A 23,258-nucleotide genomic window follows, 5' to 3' on the forward strand; every position below is an offset into this window, starting at 1 on the left:
TATTTTTTTGTGCTTAGCACAACGCGTTGCGGGAATTTATTCTCATTGTCAAGTGCATTGCGGTATTTGTTTACACGAATATGTTGGGTGATACTTCCTTGTGTGATTTTTTGCCTCTCTTGCGTGTTTTTGAAGTTAAACAACAGTCGGAAAATTTGACAAAGTGGAGGTGTGGACTACAACAGAAACTAGACCATACCTTAAATAATGAAAATCAGGAACGAGCTACTACATTGGACGAACTGGCAGGAATTTTCAAATTATATACAATAAACACATCAACTGCTACACACATAACCAAGGTGCAAAATCAGCAATAGCAACACACATAAAAAACACTGGATACCCATTCAAAAACATAGAAGCTTTTAAAATACTTTACCACTTCCAAAAAACTTATGAAATGGAGTTAATAGGGGAGCTTGAAATTTTTGTACACCACAAAAAGCAAGGAGACAACGTTCTCAATGACAAACTGGATGGTGAATCACTTAATGAATCACAAATGTTTCTCCTGGATATGATACCTTTAATAATTTTCATAAGTATGTACTTTTCGTCATTGTAATAAAAATCGATAATTTATGTCAACAGTGGTATAAGTATGTTTTGTAATTTACAAATATAAATCCGATGACACTAACAACTGTGATTAAAAACTCTTTGTGAAGTCATAGTGTCGTAATACCTATGTGGCATGTTTTGTAAACAAACAGTGTAAGTGATGATTTGCATGTGTGTGATATTCTGTATAATGGACGAAACACTGAAAGATTCATTTTGTCCGATCTTCCGACTGCAGTCTAACTTCAAACACACTTAAGAGATTCAGAAAGTCACACATGCAAATATCACCAAATATATTCATGTAAGCTAATGCACTTTAAAGCAAAAACAAATTCTCGCGACGCGTTGTGCTAAGCATAAAAACTAATAACTGGTGCCGTTATCATTATTTAAACCATGAATGTCACAACTACAGACTTACCTGAATCATCTAATATCATGAACTAGATTAAATCCATTTATTATTTTGCAAGCCAGATCTTCCACGCATGACACATAACCAACATGGATTTAGAAAACGTCGTTATTGTGACACGTAAATGGAGCTTTATTTATACGAATCACTGAGTATTATCGACAGGGGATCTCAAGTTCAGTTCATATTTCTAGACATCCAGAAGGCTTTTCCTTTTTCTTTTCCCAGAATCGGCTTAAAATCAAACTGCGTACCTAGAGTACAGTCTCAGTTGTGCGACTGGATTCTTATTTTCCTGACATATAAAGATCAAAGTTCGTTCCTGGGGTTCTCCAAAGAAGTGTTACAGGCCCTCTGCTATCCTTAGTCGATGCAACCGATTTAGGTGTCAATCTCAGCAGTCGTCTTACGGTGTTTCCAAATGATGCTGTCGTCTACAGTCTAGTAAAGCCATCAAAAGACAAAACCAATTGCAAAACAATTTATACAAGACATCGGTATGGTGCGAAAAGTGGGAACCGACCCCAAACAATTAAAAGTGTAAGGTTCTCCACAATTTAAAGACTGCCGAATCAACTATAAGGGGCGATCAAGAAGTTTCCGTTTGAGGTCGATGTTGGACATTATATACAAGAGAGCGCGACTCCGATAGCGGTATATAAGCACCGACATGTACGCAAGGGATTAGAATGGCATTAGTGTCGTTCCGCCATTTGTGCACTGAAACCGGTATTACCTCGGCGTATCAAAAAACTCCCAAAGGACTAAGCGGAAGGACTGGACCTTAGGGCAGGGGAGCATTTACCTTTTATTGTTCACAATATTTATTAAAATCAGTGAAAAGAAATGACAATTGTCATAAAGCGCATCAGTTAGCTTTCAATACCTAAGCAAATGTAACAACTCTTCAAATGAGAAAGAGAATACCTTATAAAAGGGTAACTTTACAAATGAATTCTGAATAACCGTATTTTGTATTATCAAATAGTTAAAATATAACACTTATAATAAAATCTCAGTCAGAGAACATTTATACGTGAAGCCAATCAGTTTGCTTTAGTTACTAAGAAATGTATAAAACTTGTCAAATGAGAAAGGTAATCCCATTTTGTAGAGAATACAAAACATAGCACGCCCAAACGGCTATCTTAAGTACACTTTCAGAGAGTTGTAAGATCTTGCCCAAATCACCTAAAAGAAAGTGTAACCTTACATATGGACTCTTAACTAGACAGGCAATATATCTGACCCTTCTCTTATAAATAGTTCCCAGCTGACGGCATCCGGCAAGTGCGGACATGAACGTCCTGAGGATCGGCCAACACGGGCCACACCTGGTTGTGCCATTGGGACCCGAATTATCGGCCCGACTGAAGGCGCGGAGTACAGTAGGTGCGTCCGACTTCACTTCATGGGTGCTCCTCTTCCTCAACCGGTTAATTCAGACGCCTGTTATTGGATGCATTCGGGTCTTAAAGGAACGTTAAATTCCGTCCGATTCAGGAACTAACGAGAACCCTAAGGGCCCACCGCCTAGGCACAGATGCAGAACGACACAATTGTAGTCCAAGAAATCGCGTGTGGGGATGACGCAGCAACAACACGTTACAAGCAAATGTCTCAAACAGTGCTATCTATGTTAATAAAAACGAAATCAATCACTTAAAACAACTTTACATAATAAGGCATAGCAGCAGTAACGCAAGATTTAAGACAAATTGGGACTGCTAAGTCTAGCTTAAAAGTAACAATTAATCTCGGAGTTGAGATATTTTAACTAACCGATTGAGCTTTCATCCGCACTTGATGCCCCCCCCCCCCCCAAAGAAAAAACAGCTAATGATATTTTATTGTTACGATAGTCGACCCCTTGGTGGATGCCGACATTCAAACCTCCGCACAAGTGCCTCACGGAGTTAGCGTACCTTGGTACATCATACAGTTCAAAATCCACCAGCCTGTCTGGAACAAACTAAACACTCAGTTTTAAAACACACAATAGGCCCCACGGCTGGGATGGTAAGGCAGAATGCCGACGCTACTAGATACCAAGCAACAAGAGTCCCAGCAAAATTGTGCAACATACACTCCTGGAAATGGAAAAAAGAACACATTGACACCGGTGTGTCAGACCCACCATACTTGCTCCGGACACTGCGAGAGGGCTGTACAAGCAATGATCACACGCACGGCACAGCGGACACACCAGGAACCGCGGTGTTGACCGTCGAATGGCGCTAGCTGCGCAGCATTTGTGCACCGCCGCCGTCAGTGTCAGCCAGTTTGCCGTGGCATACGGAGCTCCATCGCAGTCTTTAACACTGGTAGCATGCCGCGACAGCGTGGACGTGAACCGTATGTGTAGTTGACGGACTTTGAGCGAGGGCGTATAGTGGGCATGCGGGAGGCCGGGTGGACGTACCGCCGAATAGCTCAACACGTGGGGCGTGAGGTCTCCACAGTACATCGATGTTGTCGCCAGTGGTCGGCGGAAGGTGCACGTGCCCGTCGACCTGGGACCGGACCGCAGCGACGCACGGATGCACGCCAATACCGTAGGATCCTACGCAAGGCCGTAGGGGACCGCACCGCCACTTCCCAGCAAATGAGGGACACTGTTGCTCCTGGGGTATCGGCGAGGACCATTCGCAACCGTCTCCATGAAGCTGGGCTACGGTCCCGCACACCGTTAGGCCGTCTTCCGCTCACGCCCCAACATCGTGCAGCCCGCCTCCGGTGGTGTCGCGACAGGCGTGAATGGAGGGACGAATGGAGACGTGTCGTCTTCAGCGATGAGAGTCGCTTCTGCCTTGGTGCCAATGATGGTCGTATGAGTGTTTGGCGCCGTGCAGGTGAGCGCCACAATCAGGACTGCATACGACCGAGGCACACAGGGCCAACACCCGGCATCATGGTGTGGGGAGCGATCTCCTACACTGGCCGTACACCACTGGTGATCGTCGAGGGGACACTGAATAGTGCACGGTACATCCAAACCGTCATCGAACCCATCGTTCTACCATTCCTAGACCGGCAAAGGAAATTGCCGTTCCAACAGGACAATGCACGTCTGCATGTATCCCGTGCCACCCAACGTGCTCTAGAAGGTGTAAGTCAACTACCCTGGCCAGCAAGATCTCCGGATCTGTCCCCCATTGAGCATGTTTGGGACTGGATGAAGCGTCGTCTCACGCGGTCTGCACGTCCAGCACGAACGCTGGTCCAACTGAAGCGCCAGGTGGAAATGGCATGGCAAGCCGTTCCACAGGACTACATCCAGCATCTCTACGATCGTCTCCATGGGAGAATAGCAGCCTGCATTGCTGCGAAAGGTGGATATACACTGTACTAGTGCCGACATTGTGCATGCTCTGTTGCCTGTGTCTATGTGCATGTGGTTCTGTCAGTGTGATCATGTGATGTATCTGACCCCAGGAATGTGTCAATAAAGTTTCCCCTTCCTGGGAAACAATGAATTCACGGTGTTCTTATTTCAATTTCCGGGAGTGTATTTCGTAGAGTCCGACCACAACGTGGATTACTAACAGATTTTCAAAACTCAGCACTCGCTAATAGTTTGTCTCAGGTCAGGTAAACTTTCAATACGGGAGGCAGAAGGTGCATGGCCAGTGAAAAAGATGAATAGAACGACGTCACCCTATCAGTCCAGCGAAATAATCGTCCAACAGCATCAGAGAAGCAGGTCGCCATTACAATCGGTTAACATCCACCAACTGCTTGGCCGCGTAGACCATCTCAAGACACAGCCGCTACAACTGGCACCTGTACAATGCCTTTTCATAAACACCTCTTCACCGACCGCGTTACCTCCCCTCCTTGGGTAAACACACCGACTTCTCTCTCCTCCCAACTCAAACTCACTCGAGCTGACCCGTCATTCCGCTCACCGCCGCGCCACCTCGCGGCCGACTCACCATCGCCAAAAGGTTAGCACCTCTGAACAAATATCGATAGCCGCAAAGCCGGAAGGGCTCATGCACTAAATGCGTAAAGGTGAACTATGCCGAGGTTATTCCAAAATGTGTTCAAACCGGACCAACGTGCTGTTATTCTTTTCTTAGCTACCGGGGGACGAACTACGGTAGCCATTTATCGGAGAATGAAGAATGTGTATGAGGCAGCATGTTTGTAGAAAACCACCATTGTGGAATGATGCTCAGAGAGGTGTTGCTACTGCACGATAAAATACGTACCAATATCGAAAGTGTCATAATTCAGAAGTTACGCTAGTTGAAGAATTACAATTAGAAACATCGTTGCCAGGCGACATAACCTCTTGTACAGAAGGCTTTCTAAACTTCTTTCCTCTAAATTGTCGTTTTTGAAAATGCCTTTACGTTTCGTCATCTTCAACAAACACAACAAAACACACGTAAAAAACACAGCAAACGTACGTATAACAACTACTTGCAATCACACTTGAACATAACTAACCGCGTGTTTGAAAGCGTGTTGCCAGCCGGTGTGGCCGAGCGGTTCTTGGCGCTACAGTCTGGAACCGCACGACCGCTACGGTCGCAGGCTCGAATCCTGCCTCGGGCATGGATGTGTGTGATGTCCTTAGGTTAGTTAGGTTTAAGTAGTTCTAAGTTCTAGGGGACTGATGACCTCAGAAGTTAAGTCCCATAGTGCTCAGAGCCATTTGAACCATATGAAAGCGTGTTGTTTACAAACATCAGAAACAAAAGAATGCCGACCGTTGTATTCCAAGGATAGGCAACACACTCGGGAGCAAAAAAATTCCTAATGTGCAATGTACGAGATATAAAGATCTAAAATTTATGCAGAAAAGCGGGTGACAGATAAGTGGGCATGGCACATAAACACACGTGGTAGGAAAATGCTCTTTAAATGGTCGAAACAAATTTTTTTCAGCAAAATCTTCTCAGAGTACTTAAATAAAACCTTAATCTATCGAAATACGATGAAAACCGAAAATCGATTTTTTTCGACCTGAACCACGTGTGGTCCCCTTAATAGTGGTCGACTACAAATGACAAATGAACCATACAAACTATACTATTCAGTGTGCATGGGTGTAAAAGTGTGGTACAGTTAGTCACGTAAGCCCATCCACCACTGCAATGTCATATCACATCTGATCGGAAAACTCGGTTTTTAATTGTCCTGAGGCCAAAAACCGCATAAAAAGCAACAATCACGTCAGTTTTTAATTCTCCTGAGGCCAAAAACCGCATAAAAAGCATCAACCAAAACCAAATCGGATAATTAATTTCCGTGTGTCAGCCGCTAAACATGTTCAATATGCTGTGTACCATTTTCTGCAACAAGTTGAAATCGAGAAAAAGCATGCTCCACTACTGATCGAAGTCTTTCCGGGGCAACGTTCAGAGTGTGTTGCGCAATGCGTGCCTTCAGTACAGCTAAGTTTGCAGTCTGAACACTGGACACAACATCTTTCAGACAGCCCCAATGCCAGAAGTCACACGGATTACGATTAGGTGATCGGGACGGCCAAGCTGTAAGGAAATGATGGCTGATAATTCTAGAATATCCGAAATTGCTGTTCGGCAGCTGCTTAACTGAATTTGCGATGTGCCGAGGTGCGCCATCTTGCATAAAATTGATCCCATCCACACATTCACGCTGTCGGAGAGCTGGAATGACGTGGTTGCGCAAAAGACACTCTTAGCGCTTACAAGTAACGGTACAGGTAACAAGACCAGAAGCACCTGTCTCCTCTAAAAAGCATGGTCCTATGGTAGATGATACCATAAACCCGCACCACGCAGTGACCTTTCCAGGATGAAGTGGTACCGGTTGATTTCCGTGTGGATTATCCATTGCCCTTATTCGACAATTCTGTATATTGGCATATCCTGTCAGATGGAAGTGGGCTTCGTCTGCCCACAAAATCTTCCATGGCCAATCATTGTCCACTTTCATGCGAGTAAGAAATTCTAAGGCAAAGTTCGCTCTAGCTGGCAGGTCAAATGGAAGGAACTCGTCCACATCGGTGATTTTGAATGGATGACAAAGAAGGATGTTTCGTAGGGTTAAATGGTGCTAATAGCTCTAGGCACTATGGGACTTAACTTCAGAGGTCATCAGTCCCCTAGAACTACGTAAACCTAACTAACCTAAGGACATCACACACATCCATGCCCGAGGCAGGATTCTAACCTGCTACCGTAGTGGTCGCGCGGTTCCAGACTGTAGCGCCTAGAACCGCTCGACCACTCCCGCCGGCTGGTGTTTCGTAGGATTTCACGCACCGTGCTGACGGTTATGTCCAATGTTCGGGCAGTTCTCCGTGAACTACACGCTTGCACACCACCACTCATCTCCTCCTGCGTTGCTGTGGCCGCTGCTTTCACTGCCCCTAAGTTCTAGGGGACTGATGACCACGGATGTTGAGTCCCATAGTGCTCAGAGCCATTTGAACCATTTGAGCTGCTTCCACTGACGTCGACTCAATTCGATTCCTCCCTCTATCAGGTTGCACACCAAAAGAACCCGTCTTTTCGATTTTCCGAATCTTTTCCTCCAGACCCACCGCAGTCATCAGACCAACGCCTTTTTCCAAACCCTTTAGTGTCCGGAACTTCTGCAGAGCGAGGTGTGCAAAGTCATCGTTCTTGTAATACAGCTTTACAAGAAGAGCGCGATCATGCATTCAGATAGTCTTTGCGAACGTCGCAGGCGCGAAAGAAGGAAACACCGTGTACTCGGTGTCTTTATACCAACTCCTCGACGCGCAAGTCGCCGAAGTGGCGTCAAATCGAAAGACTTGCACCAGGCGAACGGTCTACCCGACGGGAGGCCGTCGTCGCACGACATTTCATTTCATTTATACCAACTTCAATGGGTCGCCATCTCTTGATCAATTTTCACACTCTTTTTTTCCTCTGCCATACATTTGAGGCGATCTGCGGCACGCACTGTAACTGGTGCCAGTTTGAATCTGGAAAAAAGAAAAACAGTCTATGTAATCCACATGAGTGTAGCTAGTGACTCACCAAGGGGATTTAAAAACATTGGTTTTTGCGTAATTGGTGAGTGTTTGATAAGAGCGTTCAATATTTACTAAAAGGGACTGCCATTTGTTAATAAGTATAGTTTAAACCAACCAATCGAAAATCCCCTACGTTTTCCCTCTCACTGGACTTGCATTCTGGAGGACAGCGGTTCAATCCTGCGTCCGGCCATCCTGATTTAGGTTTTCCGTGATTTCCCGAAATCGCTTCAGGCAAATGCTGGGATGGTTCCTTAGAAAGGGCACGGCCGATTTCCTTCCCCATCCTTCCCTAATCCGAGCTTGAGCTCCGTCTCTAATGACCTCGTTGTCGACGGGACGTTAAACAGTAATCTCCTCCTCCTCCTCCTCCTTTCCCTCTGAAATGCTGTTTCAAAGTTATTGTTAAACATTCAAGTAAAAAAGATTGAAATTGGTAGGAGTAGGTTGCGCGCCGTTTTGAAAAATCATATTCAGAGAATAACGCGTTTCAAGTTCTGAAACGTGTTACAGACAAGAACAATAGAAAAATTCTGCTTTTAGAAAACTCTCACCATTAATCTGCTATCCAAGGAATAGCCTGTCGTGCTCTTAACGTTGCGATCGAAATCACATCCACTGGTTTATGATTGAGTGATTGATTAAACGGCCGTGGCAATTCCATGAACGATCAAAACTTTACAGTTCCGTTTACCCCTGGTCCAAGCAGGCGCATTGCTAGGACGATTCGACGGTTGATTTCCAATGCATACGGTACAAACTTACTACGTGGTATAACAACTTATGGCCAGTTTCGACAAGCAATAATTAATGTGAAGTCTCAGCCTAGAGGACTTGGTTCTTGCAACGTGACGTCTACATTGCACATTTTACATTTCAGGTGTTGAGACACAACAGAGCAAACACTCCAGTCAATCGGTATTTCAGATTTAAATCCTGGCCATTGTCTTTCAGTTTCTCAGCAGAGGCACTGATTTCTTCCGAACTGCTCTCGTCCTCACATCTATTCTCTGGACGATTTAATGACATGCTGCTTCTACCGCCGCGTTGGATAGGATGTTTTCGTACCTTCTCTGCCAGAGTACACTTTCCTGCCACTCACTCTTACTCTAAAGTCAAAACTGTATACTGTAAGTTCACAGATAATCTATCAAAAGTCAATACTGCACACACAAATCAAAAACTGAAGCGGAAGAATTTTCTCTTTCGTACACGTACTGCCGCTTGCCGACGCCAAGCTAACGCATTATTATATGAGAAAAAGTACCACCACAGCTGTATCTGGAGAATGTCTTTATTGTATCACACGACTAGTTTCGGCGGCAGATTACCGCCATCCTCAGGTCCCGCCGCTGTCAAAAAGGCATTTGATTTCCGTGGCGCATTCACTGTTGGATCGCAGTTACTATCACACGTGGGGTAGCTTCCATGCCAATGGCATTGGAGGCAACACGTTGTCGAGAATAGACTCCCGATTAAAGCTAGCCCACGTGTGCTAGTAACAAGGATCCCACCGCAAATGCGCCAAGGAAATAAAATACTCTTTTGGCAGTGGTGGGGTCTGAGGATGGCGGTAACGTGCCCCCGAAACTAGTCGTGTGATACAATAAAGACATTCTCAAGATACAGCTGTGGTGGTACTTTTTCTCATATAATAATGCGTTAGCTTGGCGTCGGCAAGCGGCAGTACGTGTACGAAAGAGAAAATTCTTCCGCTTCAGTTTTTGATTTTTATGTGCAGTATTGACTTTTGATAGATCATCTGTGAGCTTACAGTATACAGTACACAGCTGTACTTTCTCCTGCACGACGCTGTGTAGCGGCCATTGGAATACTTAGCTCATAGTGAAAGCAATACATGCCGCTAGTTCGTTATTCATAATCGGTCTTTCTAAGGTGGTGAGTAGCAATGATAAGCAGTTTTACCCTGTTATATTTCCATAAATAAGACATACTATGCGGAAACAAATTCGGAGCATTAGTGTACTTGTTTAACGATCGACTTTTTATGTTGACAATTATAAATTACTTACATTTAGTATTTCTACGTGTTATTTGGACGTAAAACCGTGAAAAATATTCACTAAAAGAAATACTGAGCTCCAGCTTCCGATAAACGTGCCTTGTTTTGTTTTACACCATCTGCGTAAATATATATTCAAATAGAAATACTGTCATACACTACAAATGTTTTGTGTGGCAAATCTCTATATACAAAAAGGCAATGTCCTCCGTGACTGACTCATCACCTCCCTGCCCAAACCTGTAATGACAGAAACTTGAAATTTGGTGAAGGTGGTAGTATTATACTATGGGCATCGCTTAAGAAGGGATTTTTCGAAATTCCACCTCGAAAGGGGTGAAATACGAAATGAAAGGTTTTTCTTGAAAATACGTCTCTATTAATCCAATTTTGAAGCTAGAACGATGGAAATTGGTATTTGGTTTCTCCATCAGATATAAACAAACACGTTTTTCAATATTTTTGGAAATTTAACCCCTATTGGAGTGGGGGGGGGGGGGTGAAACAGTTGGTGAAAGGTTTTTGGAACGAATCATTAATCATTATTAAAGAACTGCTGAATCATTTTTAAAGCTACATGTATAAAATTAGTATTTGACTTCTGGGACAGAAATGAAAATTACGTGCTTCTGTATTTTTGGAGATTCAACCCCTAAAGGGATGAAACAGGACCTGAGTGAGTCACTGACTCATCATAACCCAGTCTAAACTGCTAAGGACCAAATCTTTAAATTTTGAATCGATGTTGATCTTATTATGGTTAGCATCATTTAGTAAGAGACTAATCGTAATTGTACCCCTAAAGGGATGAATAGAGGACGAGAGGATTTTTTAAAATATGTTGCTAGTAAGGCAATTTTGAGGCTAGATATAAGAAAACTGGTGTTTATTTTATAGGTCAAAATTAAGAAAAGCAAGATTCATACATCAGGATTTTTGGATATTAAACGAATAAAGGAGTAGAATATTAGGACAAAGTTTTTTTTGAAAATAAATCATTACTAAAGTTTTGTTGCAGAAATAGTAAACAGCTAATCAGGTGCAAATTGGAATGTTTATTAAAACTGCTTTACCATGGTTCCAACTTTTATAAACACTTCTTCTTCACAAGGAGATATAGACAACTGGATTACATGTTGTGGCAAAGGTATTTTAAAACATAGCCGAAAGGCATCAGTAAATACAAAATTTCATCTCCATAATAAATTAAAAGATGCACAACATGGTGATTGTTATATCGTATTTTCTCGCCAAAGTACAGCTGGCGCACACGTTGAAACCATGGTAAAGCCGTTTCAATAAACTTTCCAATTTGCAAATGCCTGGTTGTTTACTATTTCCCCATGAAGATTTCATTTTATGGTTGCTGCTCCAACGATGCACAACATTTTAAAACATTATTAAAGTAGCAATAAAGCATTTTTGAAGCTACATCTATGACAATTGGTAGTTGACTTCCAGGTTAGTTTTTTTTTCTTTTTAAATAAAAACGTGTTTCCAATGTTTTTGGAAACTCAACCTCCTAAGGGGGTTGAAACAGTATGAGGAGTTTTATGAGAATAATTTGTTACATTGAAACATTTCTGAAGTTAATTCTACGAAAAGTTGTATTTGACAGCTAAAGAAATATATATTAAGGGATGAAAGTTGTTATGGCAATATCACTAATTACTCAAAAGACAGCATTAACTAAGACCTCAAAGTCTAGCTGCCAGAATCGCATTTGGTCAGAAGTACACTCCGAAAGTATAATGCTTCTATGGCCTTAATTAGCGCGCAAAGTTTAGAAGATCCTGAAATTTGTGAACATAAAAATTCGGTTAAAGAAAAAAGTTTAAAAAACACTGTGCAGAGTGTACAATCGACGCGAGCAAAGCAGTGGGTGCTAAGCCAGTTTCTTAATAATATACAAGAAACTATCAGCCTCAATTGCGGTAATGAAACCAACCTTTACCTAGGTTTCAGCCCAAATAATTGAACCTTCTTCAGAGGATGTACCTGAATCAATAATTTGTCTAAGAGTTCATGGTCTGGAAATAAAACTAAAACATCCTGAATTGGCGTAGTCACATTTTTATTCTGTTTTAGTTTTATTCCTAGACTATGCTCTCTTAGACAAATTATAGATTCAGGTATATCCTCTGAAGAAGGCTCAATTATTGGGGCTGAAACCTAGGTAAAGATTGGTTTCATTACCGCAATCGAGGCTGATAGTTTCTTATGTATTAGATTATCACGATTGCTGACTGAGCTGCAATGTTTAAAGTACAAAAATAGTTTCTTAATCATTGTGAAGAATCACTCTGACCATACGAAACACTTGCACTGACAAAATTCCATAGGCATCAACATACAAAATTATGAACAAAAAGAAACTGTGGTGCAGAGGGCTCGGCCATCAGGATCAAAAGGATTGAGCGACTGATTGAGCTTAAGCCACATATTTTACATAAAACATTCATTGAAATTTTTATTAAATTTAACACTAACCCACTCATCAAGACAGCTTTAGTCAAATAGCCTTTCAAATATTTAAAGATGTTTGCCAGTGACAGTGAATTCCGAAAACCGTTACAATAACACAAAAAAGAAAGGCCGGCATATAATGCAACTGTCGAAAATTCTTAATACGCTTCAGGAGAATGTACTTTAGTTAAGACTAACAAGCAAGTGGGGCTTAATTGTAGTAAAATATTAAAGCAGGCAATACACATATACAACCTCAACTACAGAAAGAAATTATGGCTCTCTTCGGCACGTCTTTACACAAACACAGGGAATGGGACTGCTTCTAAAGTGTTAAAGCAGTCTTTCAATACGTTTAACTAAGATCAGAAAATGCTATTATAATAGATACAGGACATTCACTGTAATAGAAGGGACAAACAACATTAGCTTCCCTTGTCCACTGCGTGTTGCACCAGCGTGCGTCTCCTTCCCACATGTGACACACAATTTGGCGCAATGTTTCTTTCAGTTAACAGCTGTAAAGGGAATCTAACAAGCAACAGAGCAAATCAATACCGACTAATCACTGTTCTTAACAAGCAGAACTGTCGGCGCCCAAAGAAACACTCTGTGGTGAAACTTGACAATAAATAATTTTGGTGCCCGATGGAATATTATGATCTCTGTAGAGAAACGGTAAATATGTTAAGGTTGATCTTGTTTTGTCACATTCTGGTGTCTTTGATGTTTGAACGTTGAACAGATTTTGTGGAGATGGGAGTAAGTCCGGTCGTTATTAAATAATAACCATTCTAGAGAAGAAATCGGTGTACATAATTTTTATTACAGTCTGGTGACACCCCTATCAGAGAGAGAAGGCGAAGGAGTTTAGCGGTTTTTCGAGGTAATAAAAGGAGGTCACCTCATCCGGGAAGCTCACTGCTTCTTGCCTACTGATCTAAAGCGAGACAGGTGTCCTTTTTGTAGATCGTAAAACTAACCATAATCATGCAATATTGCACTAGGAAATAACCCGTTCGTATCTCTCTCGGTAATGAAAGTCCCTTTTGTGTGTTGTGACTAACGATTTCATAGAGAATCATCCTCCAATTGCGTGCATATCTAAATTATTAAATTATATTTCTCTCACTAAGCAGTCAACAATGTTTATGACTCCTTCTAGGCTCGTCAGTAAATGCAAGTCACACAGAAGGGGATTTTACAACGTGCTTTAATACAGGAACACAATCTGCCCGTTGACTCAAACTCACTGTCATGCAAGATGAAACTCAGAAAATGTGACAGCACCTTTCAACACGAAGAGCAAGCGCAGCCCAGGGTCGCTACACACACCACAGGTGCATTCCCTTCCATCATAGGGGCCCAGCAGGATACAGACGTCCGATGTACAAGGGGCGGCGCTTAAATCCACAAAGATTTAGATTTGAATTTCCCGCCAGTCGCAGTTCCGCCGGAGGCCGCGATTGGGGTTCTAGAAAGCCAGAGGAATCTAGCAAGCAGTCAGAACCTCAAAATGGCCGAGATGGGACGGACAGGTGCGCAGTACAACCGAAGTCCGCGACTATCGAAAGCCTTCGGGCTGGGCGTTCGCCCATTGAAATAGTTCGATTCTTCGGGTAGCCGAGATCAACTGTTTACGATATTCGGGACAAGTATAATGCTTCGGGGAAGTGTGGGGAACGTTCTGCTAACGCGGCGGTGAACCTCATTCGAGGAAACGCGTGTCACGAACTGCGGCCGTCATCGAAAAGACTCAGTCGCTGATTTCGGAGGACCCGGGGAAATCGCTTAGGAAATAGACGTCAGTAGTGATGTCGGCGAGGGAACAATGCCTCGAACGACAGAGGAGGACTACATACGAGCCATTTACTTCAATACTGTCTTTCGCATAACGTCCACATGTTCTGGTCAAAGAAGTACCCCCCCCCCCCCCCCGCCCTTCCGAACAGACAATTTGAACTCCTTCGACAACTATGTTTGGAGCGTAGTCTAAAGAGTTACCAGTAACACGACGCATCCTAATTTTGCATCTCTGCGCACCGCTATCGACGCAGCATTCGCGAATATGGAGAGTGCTGTTTATAGAGTGTACCTGCGATCGCTTCAGGACAAGACCAGAGGCGGTCTTTACGGCTAAAGGAGGTTACATCGAGTAATGTTACTCTTGAAAGATACAACTATTTATATGTAGCAGGATTTTCATATTCATTTTCATTTTGTTTCATAAAATTGCTTTTTTAAAAAGTGTTTCACTTGCCTGGATTTAGGGCCCGCACCCTGTACAATGTCTCAGAGGATAAACTTAAGGACACACAGCAGACCAGAAGCGGACGTCAGTGTACGAGCAAAGCCGTCCTGTACCACACTGTCATTATCTATTTCCTCCTTACTGGTCCGCCGATAAACACTATTCCTGGCAGCGACTCTTAAAACGCAGACGGTGGAAGTATTGCAAGCTTAGGTCATACGTTGGAACACTGCCAACCATAGCACAGCTGAAGAATTTTGCCTACTTGTTTTCTACAGGTTCTTATAAATATTACCAAACATACGCAAACAATACTCTAATTTATGTTCCACACATATCACGAAAATGGATATAAGAGTATGTATGTGTGATGCGTTTTTGTACATGTGTGTGTGTGTGTGTGTGTGTGTGTGTGTGTGTGTGAGAGAGAGAGAGAGAGAGAGAGAGAGAGAGAGAGAGAGAGAGAGAGTACGCCTGATCCACATCTCCTCCTAAACCACGGGATCTATTTCAAGCAAACTTGGTATACATGTACCTTACTATCAGACAACAATCGCTGTGGGGATATGAACCACCGGCCTGACAAGATGGTGGGGGTGGGGATGAGAAAGCAGTGTAGCCAGCGCGTTGTGAATTCTCAGAATCTATTCAACAAGTATTTGAGAATGATAGCACTTAGCGACTTGGAACAAACCTTGCATATAATTTCAAATCTTTACGAGATTTTTTATCTTTGACAACCCCTGCAAAATGATGAGAGGAAAAAAGTTTATACCTCGCCACTTTTCCGCTATTCATACAGTAAACGTACCGTATGAGGCATGACGTCATGATTTCTTACTCCTTTACTACAAACTGTTTTGCATCACATTATGCGGACAGTATGCACATGTAGCACTGAATGAAACTACAAAATTATATTACTGTGTGACACTTAATACAGGAGTACGACGTCATAAACAATTATATGCGTGAAAAACTGTCGCGTTGTGCACGACGTTTAAATTTATTACATCGTTTCCATGAAATCCATTTCAACACATTGTTGCATACAGTATCGACATATGCAGTTTACAGCGGCAACAAAATTATACCATTGTACGAGTCATGGTTCAGGACATACGAGATTATGAACATTAAGCACAAGGCCAGACACTGCACGGTACGGGCGTGGACACACAGCTATAAATAAATACCTGGGCAACGCAATGTTTATCTACTAGTGAAGCAATAAAATAGCGGTAGATAGCGCTGAAGTGTATAATTTCAGTACTGTAAATACTTTTACCATCGTGAGAGTCCTGATGTAACACTTAGAAGAATTTTTGATTACACTATAAACCGGCAGCGCATTTCTGCTTGCGTTATCGCTTGTAAATTATAGCTACAGCATCTCTGGCAATAGTCCAACAGGGGTCTGTCAAAATACCAGTAAGCCACTTCCCTGCATACCATTCCTCTTCTCAGACACTGCAGGAACCTGATAAAATCGCTCGCAGTGTTCGTCAGGAAGAGTTATGCGATATTCAGGGCAGAAGTCGAGGTCGGTATGAGGAAGTGTCTTTCAGAGACATGTTACAGCCAAGGTAATCGTACCATCACAACAGCTCACCCACAAGTGACTTTTAATTACGTGCTCTCTTACTACCTAAGTAACTGAAGTAAACGTTATTGAAACGTTCCTAGGCAGCGTCCTTCTCTCATCTAACGTTTCATCAAACTGCTTGTCTCTAAAGGTCCAGAATCTATGGGTCAACGAAGATACTCTCTTTCATTTTTGATTTGTTCTGTCGTGGCAGCTTTTCTCTCAGTTGCGTATAGACTTTACCTTCATGATTCATTTTCTTTATAAAATTTTTCATGAAACATATAACAATCAGTTTAGAAGAAAACATAACGGTAAGTTATTGTAACTACCACATACAGTACTTACTGATGTAATATATTGGGCTAGTGCGCACTGAGCATTGAATATTGTTTGCATTTCGTAGTTTCATTTTTTGCGCATGTAGCAATTCCACGTGCATTGGCAATAAATTTCTTCTAGTTTCCTCTGTAAAATGAATGCTTGAGCTAAGTTTAATTTTTCTTTGTTATATTCGTTGTTAGCACTATGAAACCGATAAAAATTAGGTATTTCATGCAATTTGCATTTGCAGTGTAGTACGGTGCTGCCTAAATCCTTTGATCTCTAAACTTCGGGTCATGGTGTCACGAATGTTATATGAGGTTGCATCATTATGCGTTGCCGTATCTTTTAATTGCAGCTGTATTTCTCAACTACAGCTAAAGTGCTTTCTGTCCGCAAGGATGTGGCGGAGGCTCCGTCGCTGGTTCTCGTGCTGTGTGAGGGGAGAAGAAGAGGAAGAGGAGAGGAGTGTCCAGCTGGAGAAGGAGGAGGAGGAGGAGGAGGAGGTGTCCAGTCCAGTTCCTCTGGGGGACAGTGTGCAGGTGAGCATCGCCGTGGTTCCTTACTCTGGAGGCGTTAAAACACAGCAGTGCTTCGAAGCAGCCATATTGTGTATAGCATGTCCACGGCATTATCCGGTATCGTGGTTTACTGTTACTGCTTCTAGACGATAGCAAGATTACTTAGCGACACGTAGTTTTAAACACTGTATGGTCGAATTCCAACTTTTATGCCACTACTCATGAACGTATCCCTCTGTATCCATGTTAATGAAACACCAATGAAATGTCATTCGAATTTAGAGAACCGCTCTCTGTACTTTTGTAAGGGACTGTCACATCCAAACGAGGCAGATGGAATAGAAATAAGTAAACTGTTTATTATTTCAAAAGTAATCACTGCATCTGTTAATACAATTATCCCACAGTTAAAAAAGAAGGCTAGTACTTTCATGGAAAAATGTTTGCGGTTGTCGACGAAAACATGCTTTTTGCCAGACACGCACCTCTTCCTTTGGAGCAAATCAACAGCCACGAACCTCTTTCTTCAGGGCTCCAAAACTATGAAAATCGTGTGGGGAGAGATTAGGACTTAACTGACGACGTGTAAGCACTTCCCTGTGAAGCTTGTGCAGCATGGTCGAAACAACCGTGGCAACATTCAGGCGGGCCCACGTGTTGCTAAGGTTGTTTCGAGTATGCCCACATGCTGCTAAGAATTTTGAATCGATAAATTACAGCATTTTCGCTCCAACTTATAAGAAACAAAACCTATATTCTCGAACAGATATTTATAGCTTCCAGTCCTTTGATGTTGCCCTTATAAAGAAAGTTAGGAAACTAGATTCATTTGATACAAACTCGATTATTCAGTAGAGTTTGTGAAGTAAATGTCCTTTTTCCCGGTTTCCTCTCCTTGTCTCTCATACCTTCGAAATCACTAGGTTGGTATCCATACTCGTCCCTGTTAACTCAGGCTTCATTCGGAAGCAGTTGAGTCATTCCTCCGCTACGGCGTTGTATGTGTTTGAGCAAAATGGGAGAGTGGTGTTTGGAGGCGCTGGTCAGCATCACCAATCATAAGACATTGTATTGGCATGCGATGTCTCATCGAACGAATACATAATTAAGGTTAAAGTTACTCAAGTCGATATTGTATAATTTCACTGAAGCTTGATAACTTTTATTGTACCCTTAAACGTATTCATGTTAAATCAGAAAGTATAGTTAGATTTTGGCTACCATGCAGCTCATCAGTCGTTTTGTTCACAGGAAAGTCCCATCTACCTTGGCGATTTCTGCGGACTTCACGGTGGGGTGCTCGTGAGGCTGGCGTTGAAGTCATCTGGGGTGAGTAGCTTCAGCTCTGTAGACTGTAATTTGATTTTAGGAATGGAAAAGGCACCATAGACCCTGCATTGTGTTGCGTCTGATATTGGTACCAAGAGTTTAGGAGAAATTTCCATAGCTATATTGATCACCTAAGGATGTCGACAACTGCATATTACATTTGCCTGTCAAACTGAACATAACTTGTGTAAGGATCATATTTCAACGGTCAGGCAACATTGTTGTTGGTGTTGTTGTGGTTTTCAGTCTGAAGTGTGATATGATGCAGCTGCCCATGGTAGCCTAACCTTTGCAAGGCTCTTTATCTCTGAATAGATATTACTACAACCTTCGTCCATTTGAATTTTCTCAGAGTATTCATTCCTTGTCTACCCCTACATGATATCCCCAACCCTCCCAAAATTTCTTCCTGACGTTTCAGGATGTGTCCTGTCAACCGATTCCTTCTCTTAGTCAAGTTGTACCGCAAAAATCTGTTTTGCCGGGGTACATTCAGTACCCCTTCATTACTTATCCTGCCCAGCCGTCAAATCTTGAGCTTTTTTTCTGAACTACCATATTTCAAAGAATTTTATTCTCGTTTTGTCTGAGGTGTTTATTATGCTCGTTTCACTTCTGTACACGGCTATATCCCTGACGCAAGTCTTCAGAAAACATTGTCTATAACGTATAAACTTTGGATTAGATGCAAACAAATCCATTTTTCTTCCTAAAATGCTTTTCTTATTATAAATAATCTAATCTCCATTTGATGTCCTCCCTACTTCAGCGATTGACAGTTATTTTATTTGTCAAACATGAAAACTCATCTAACATTTTTAGTGTATTACTTCCTAATCTAGTAGCCTCAGCATTCTCTGAGTTCCATATCCGTTCCATATCCCTCGCTTTACTTTTGTTGACGTTCATCTCATAACCACTTCTCAAGGTACTATCCTCTAAGCTGAACAGCTTTTATAGAACCGAACGAGGTGGAGCAATGGGTAGCACACTGGACTCGCACTCGGGATGACGACGGTTCAATCCCGCGTCCGGCCATCCTGATTTAGGTTCTCCCTGATTTCTCTAAATCGCTCCAGGCAAATTCCGGGATAGTTCCTTTGAAACGGCATGGCAGACTCTCTTCCCGCTTCTTCCTTAATCCGATGAGACCGAAGATTTCGCTGTTTGGTCTCTTCCCCCATAAAACTCAACCCAAGCTCTCCGAAGGACTTTGCTGTCTCTCACATACTTGCAATGTCATCGGCAAACCTCGAAGTTGTTTTTTTGCCCCATCACCAATTCCTTTTAAAAATTTCTCGTTAGTTTCCTTTACTGCTTGCTTGTGTACACACTTAGTAAAAAAGTGCTTGGAATCTCAAAACGGTAATAGGTTTCTGTGCAAACTGTATGCAATCTTTCTCTCTCTGTATTTTATCACCGCTACCATAAAATTGCAAAGAATAAATTCTGGCCACTATTGTAAACAGTTTTCCTTAAAGCAGGGTTTCCCAAATTCTGTTCCGCGGAACACTGGTGTTAAACAAAAACTCTGGAAAAAACTTGTCAGTAACATGGTGGTTTTTTTCTGATTTTTTGACAGTACTAACAGCTTTTTTTCAAATCTTATTGTGGTTCTTGTATTAGTAGCTATGGTTTAAAACTGAAGTAATCACTGACTAAGACAAGTTTCTCTGATTTAAAAAAAATTATTAACCATCAAAATAAAGGTATTCCATCGCAGCGCAGGATTCTCAAAGTTTTCCGTCAGAGCAGAAGTTTGGAAACCCATGTTCTAAATCTACATATCCTAGAAACGTAGGTTATCATAACTGCAACGAAATTCCCTGCTGTGTCGCAGAAATTTGCCAGTCTTGCTAGTGTCCCCTCGGTCTCGGCAGTTGACTCGACCCCGCTAAGTGTTGACCCTGTCGTGCAGGACACGTCGGCCCCAGCCCTCGCCGCCTACTACTCCGACAGCCGCTGGGAGGCGCCGCACCGGAGGTGGAAGCGCCGTGAGGAGCTGCGCCGCCGCTCGCCGACGCCCAGCAGTTCGACCTGCAGCAGTGAGGAGAGGCGGCGCATGTCGCGGAGGCGGAGACGCCGCTGCCGCCCCTGCGACCGCAACGCAGCCGCCGCGCGCCAGCCGGGCCGTGTCAGCCTGCGGTGTAACTACAGGCTGTGTCCGCGCAGCCGGCGTGCTCAATAAACGGCTCTGCCTGAGCCGCACCTGTACTCTGCTGTTGTTCTTGTAGTCTCACTTAGGGGTCCTAGACGCGCACCAGTCACCCGACCGATCAACTTCGTGTACAACTTTCACACGATCCGACCGACTTTACTCAGCCGACACAAACTTCTGGGGGCGGTTGGAACGACAGCGCTACACATGACATCGTTATTTTTAGTAAAAGGGGAAGGGGCGCCGGTGATGGAAGTGGTTGGCGGGTCGTCTGTCGAATGGTCGCACGCAACAGACCAACTGGCAAGGAAAGTTGGTCGGTCGGTTGGCCAAAGTGCCAGCAAACATATAGTTTGTTGGTCGGTCGGTCGGTTGGTACGCGTTTATGGCCAGAAACAATATCGGTGTTACGAATTCATTCATAATATCGTTGAGCCAACTGGAGCGTTCGATACCGCGCGTCAGCTCTGAGCTGTGGCGTGATGGTGTTGTGCGCGTTAAGTCATACGTGTGTGGAGTGCTGTTCGTTTCTCTCTGGGACGCTATTTGTGTGTTCCCTGCGTCACGTGACCTTACTCACACACAGATGAAGAACAATAAGTTAGTTTAATGAACAGATTTTTGTAAGCCCTCGTCGCCAGTTTTGTAAAGGCCACGTCGCCACTGCTGTAGAGGTCGAGTTGCCACTGTTACGGTAGGCCGAGTTTGTGAGTTCGTGTAACGGTTTCTGGTGCAGTACACCACTTAGACAATTTCTCCCTCCCACAACATAACAGCTACGCCAGAGGATCAGGTAACAGTATAGGAGAACGAAGGTTCTACAAAACTCTAACAAATTAGTAATAAAGTCTCATAAATGAGTTAAATGGTTTACTCTCTTTGTGACTAGTTGAATATGGGACTCCTGAACACTACATGTAAAACAACACAAATGACTCTCAATGGATAAGTGTAAGTTGATTGGTAGGTTGTTTTGGGGATGGAAACCAGACAGCGAGGTCATCGGTCTCATCGGCTTAGGCAAGGACAGGGAAGGAAGTCGGCCGTGCCCTTTGAAAGAAACCATCCCGGCATTTGCCTGGAGCGATTTAGGGAAATCACGGAAAACCTGAATCAGAATGGCTGGACGGGGGATTGAACCGTCGTCCTCCCGAATGCGAGTCCAGTGTATAACCACTGCGCCACCTCGCTCGGTTGATAAGTGTAAGTAATCGTAGGCAGACTTCACAGTACATAGCAAATGCAATTTACAGCAACCGTCTGTTCACTTCAAAGAGTTCATTAACGACGTTCCCTATCTAAATTATCTCTGGACAACGATCTAGACTGTCAAGTGCAGGAGCTGCTCTTCTATCTTTCGAGTAAGCTTCTGCTCGTTGCCGCACAGTCATTGGCGGATTGTACTCTGTCGGCAATTGGCCGAGGAGAAATCGATATCCTGTCTCTATGGCGCTGGCACCAGCTCGCATCTTTGCGCCTGTGGTGCTTTTGTCCAGGCTGTTTTGTGTTTAGAATATACATAACAGATAACGTGAGAAGTGCACAACTTTTCAGCCACTTTTCGCTCCCAGGAATAGTGATACCTCACGTACTACAATGCTAAAACGAAACTCTACAGTTTCAGTTTATCGCATTCCATTCAAACAGATGAGTGAAAAATGTGGACCACTCGCACTTCAAGTCTTTTCGCTTAAGGCGACCTAATAAAACTCACCTCAAAAATGAAACAACCACTGTTACTTGAGAGATATTATGTAGTTATTTTGGGATAAAACCTGAAGGAGGTAGGCGATCAACACGATACAACAGGAAAATTGAAAAATGACTCTGTTCTTGCGATAACATCTCGTAAATGCCTACTACAAAACAAACTAAAAAAGAAAAACAGTGAGATATGATATAGTGCTGGGTCTTGATAGTACCACACACACTTGGAAACATACTACTGGCCATTACAACTGCAACACGAGGAAGAATAGCTAATAACGGTATGTTACTTCTTGTATGTATATATAGTATAATGGTATTACACATTAAGATGGTAACGGAATGGCAGAGAGAAAATTTTTTAAAGTCACTACATCCCAGCATTACTTCAGTACATGGAAAAATCAACACGTCAGCCACTAGGTATAAACATTTCTACACAGTTAGGCAGTCACCAAGATTATAACAGCAACACTTCTGCATGTGAAAGTGAGTAAGCTCACTGGATCAAAATGGCTCTGAGCACTATGGGACTTAACATCTATGGTCATCAATCCGCTAGAACTTAGAACTACTTAAACCTAACTAACCTAAAGACATCACACACATCCATGCCCAAGGCAGGACTCGAACCAGCGATCGTAGTGGTCACGTGGTTCCAGACTGAAGCGTCTAGAACCGCTCGGCCAGAACGCCCGGCAAACTGAAGACATGTGATGACTTGTAATGAGGATACCTATTAGGTCATTATAAATGACTTTGTACTGCAAAGCCACTCCTCAACGCCAGTAATACTCCATCACGCTAGCCAAGAGAAAGTCAATCTTAGGATCGATGGTGTTCGTGTCATTTGCACGTAATTCTCTATTTATTATTTTGTAACATCTTCTATAAGATTTTTCCAGTATTTGTCAT

The sequence above is a fragment of the Schistocerca serialis genome, chromosome 8, assembly GCF_023864345.2.
Source record: "Schistocerca serialis cubense isolate TAMUIC-IGC-003099 chromosome 8, iqSchSeri2.2, whole genome shotgun sequence".
Taxonomy (NCBI): Eukaryota; Metazoa; Arthropoda; class Insecta; order Orthoptera; family Acrididae; genus Schistocerca; species Schistocerca serialis.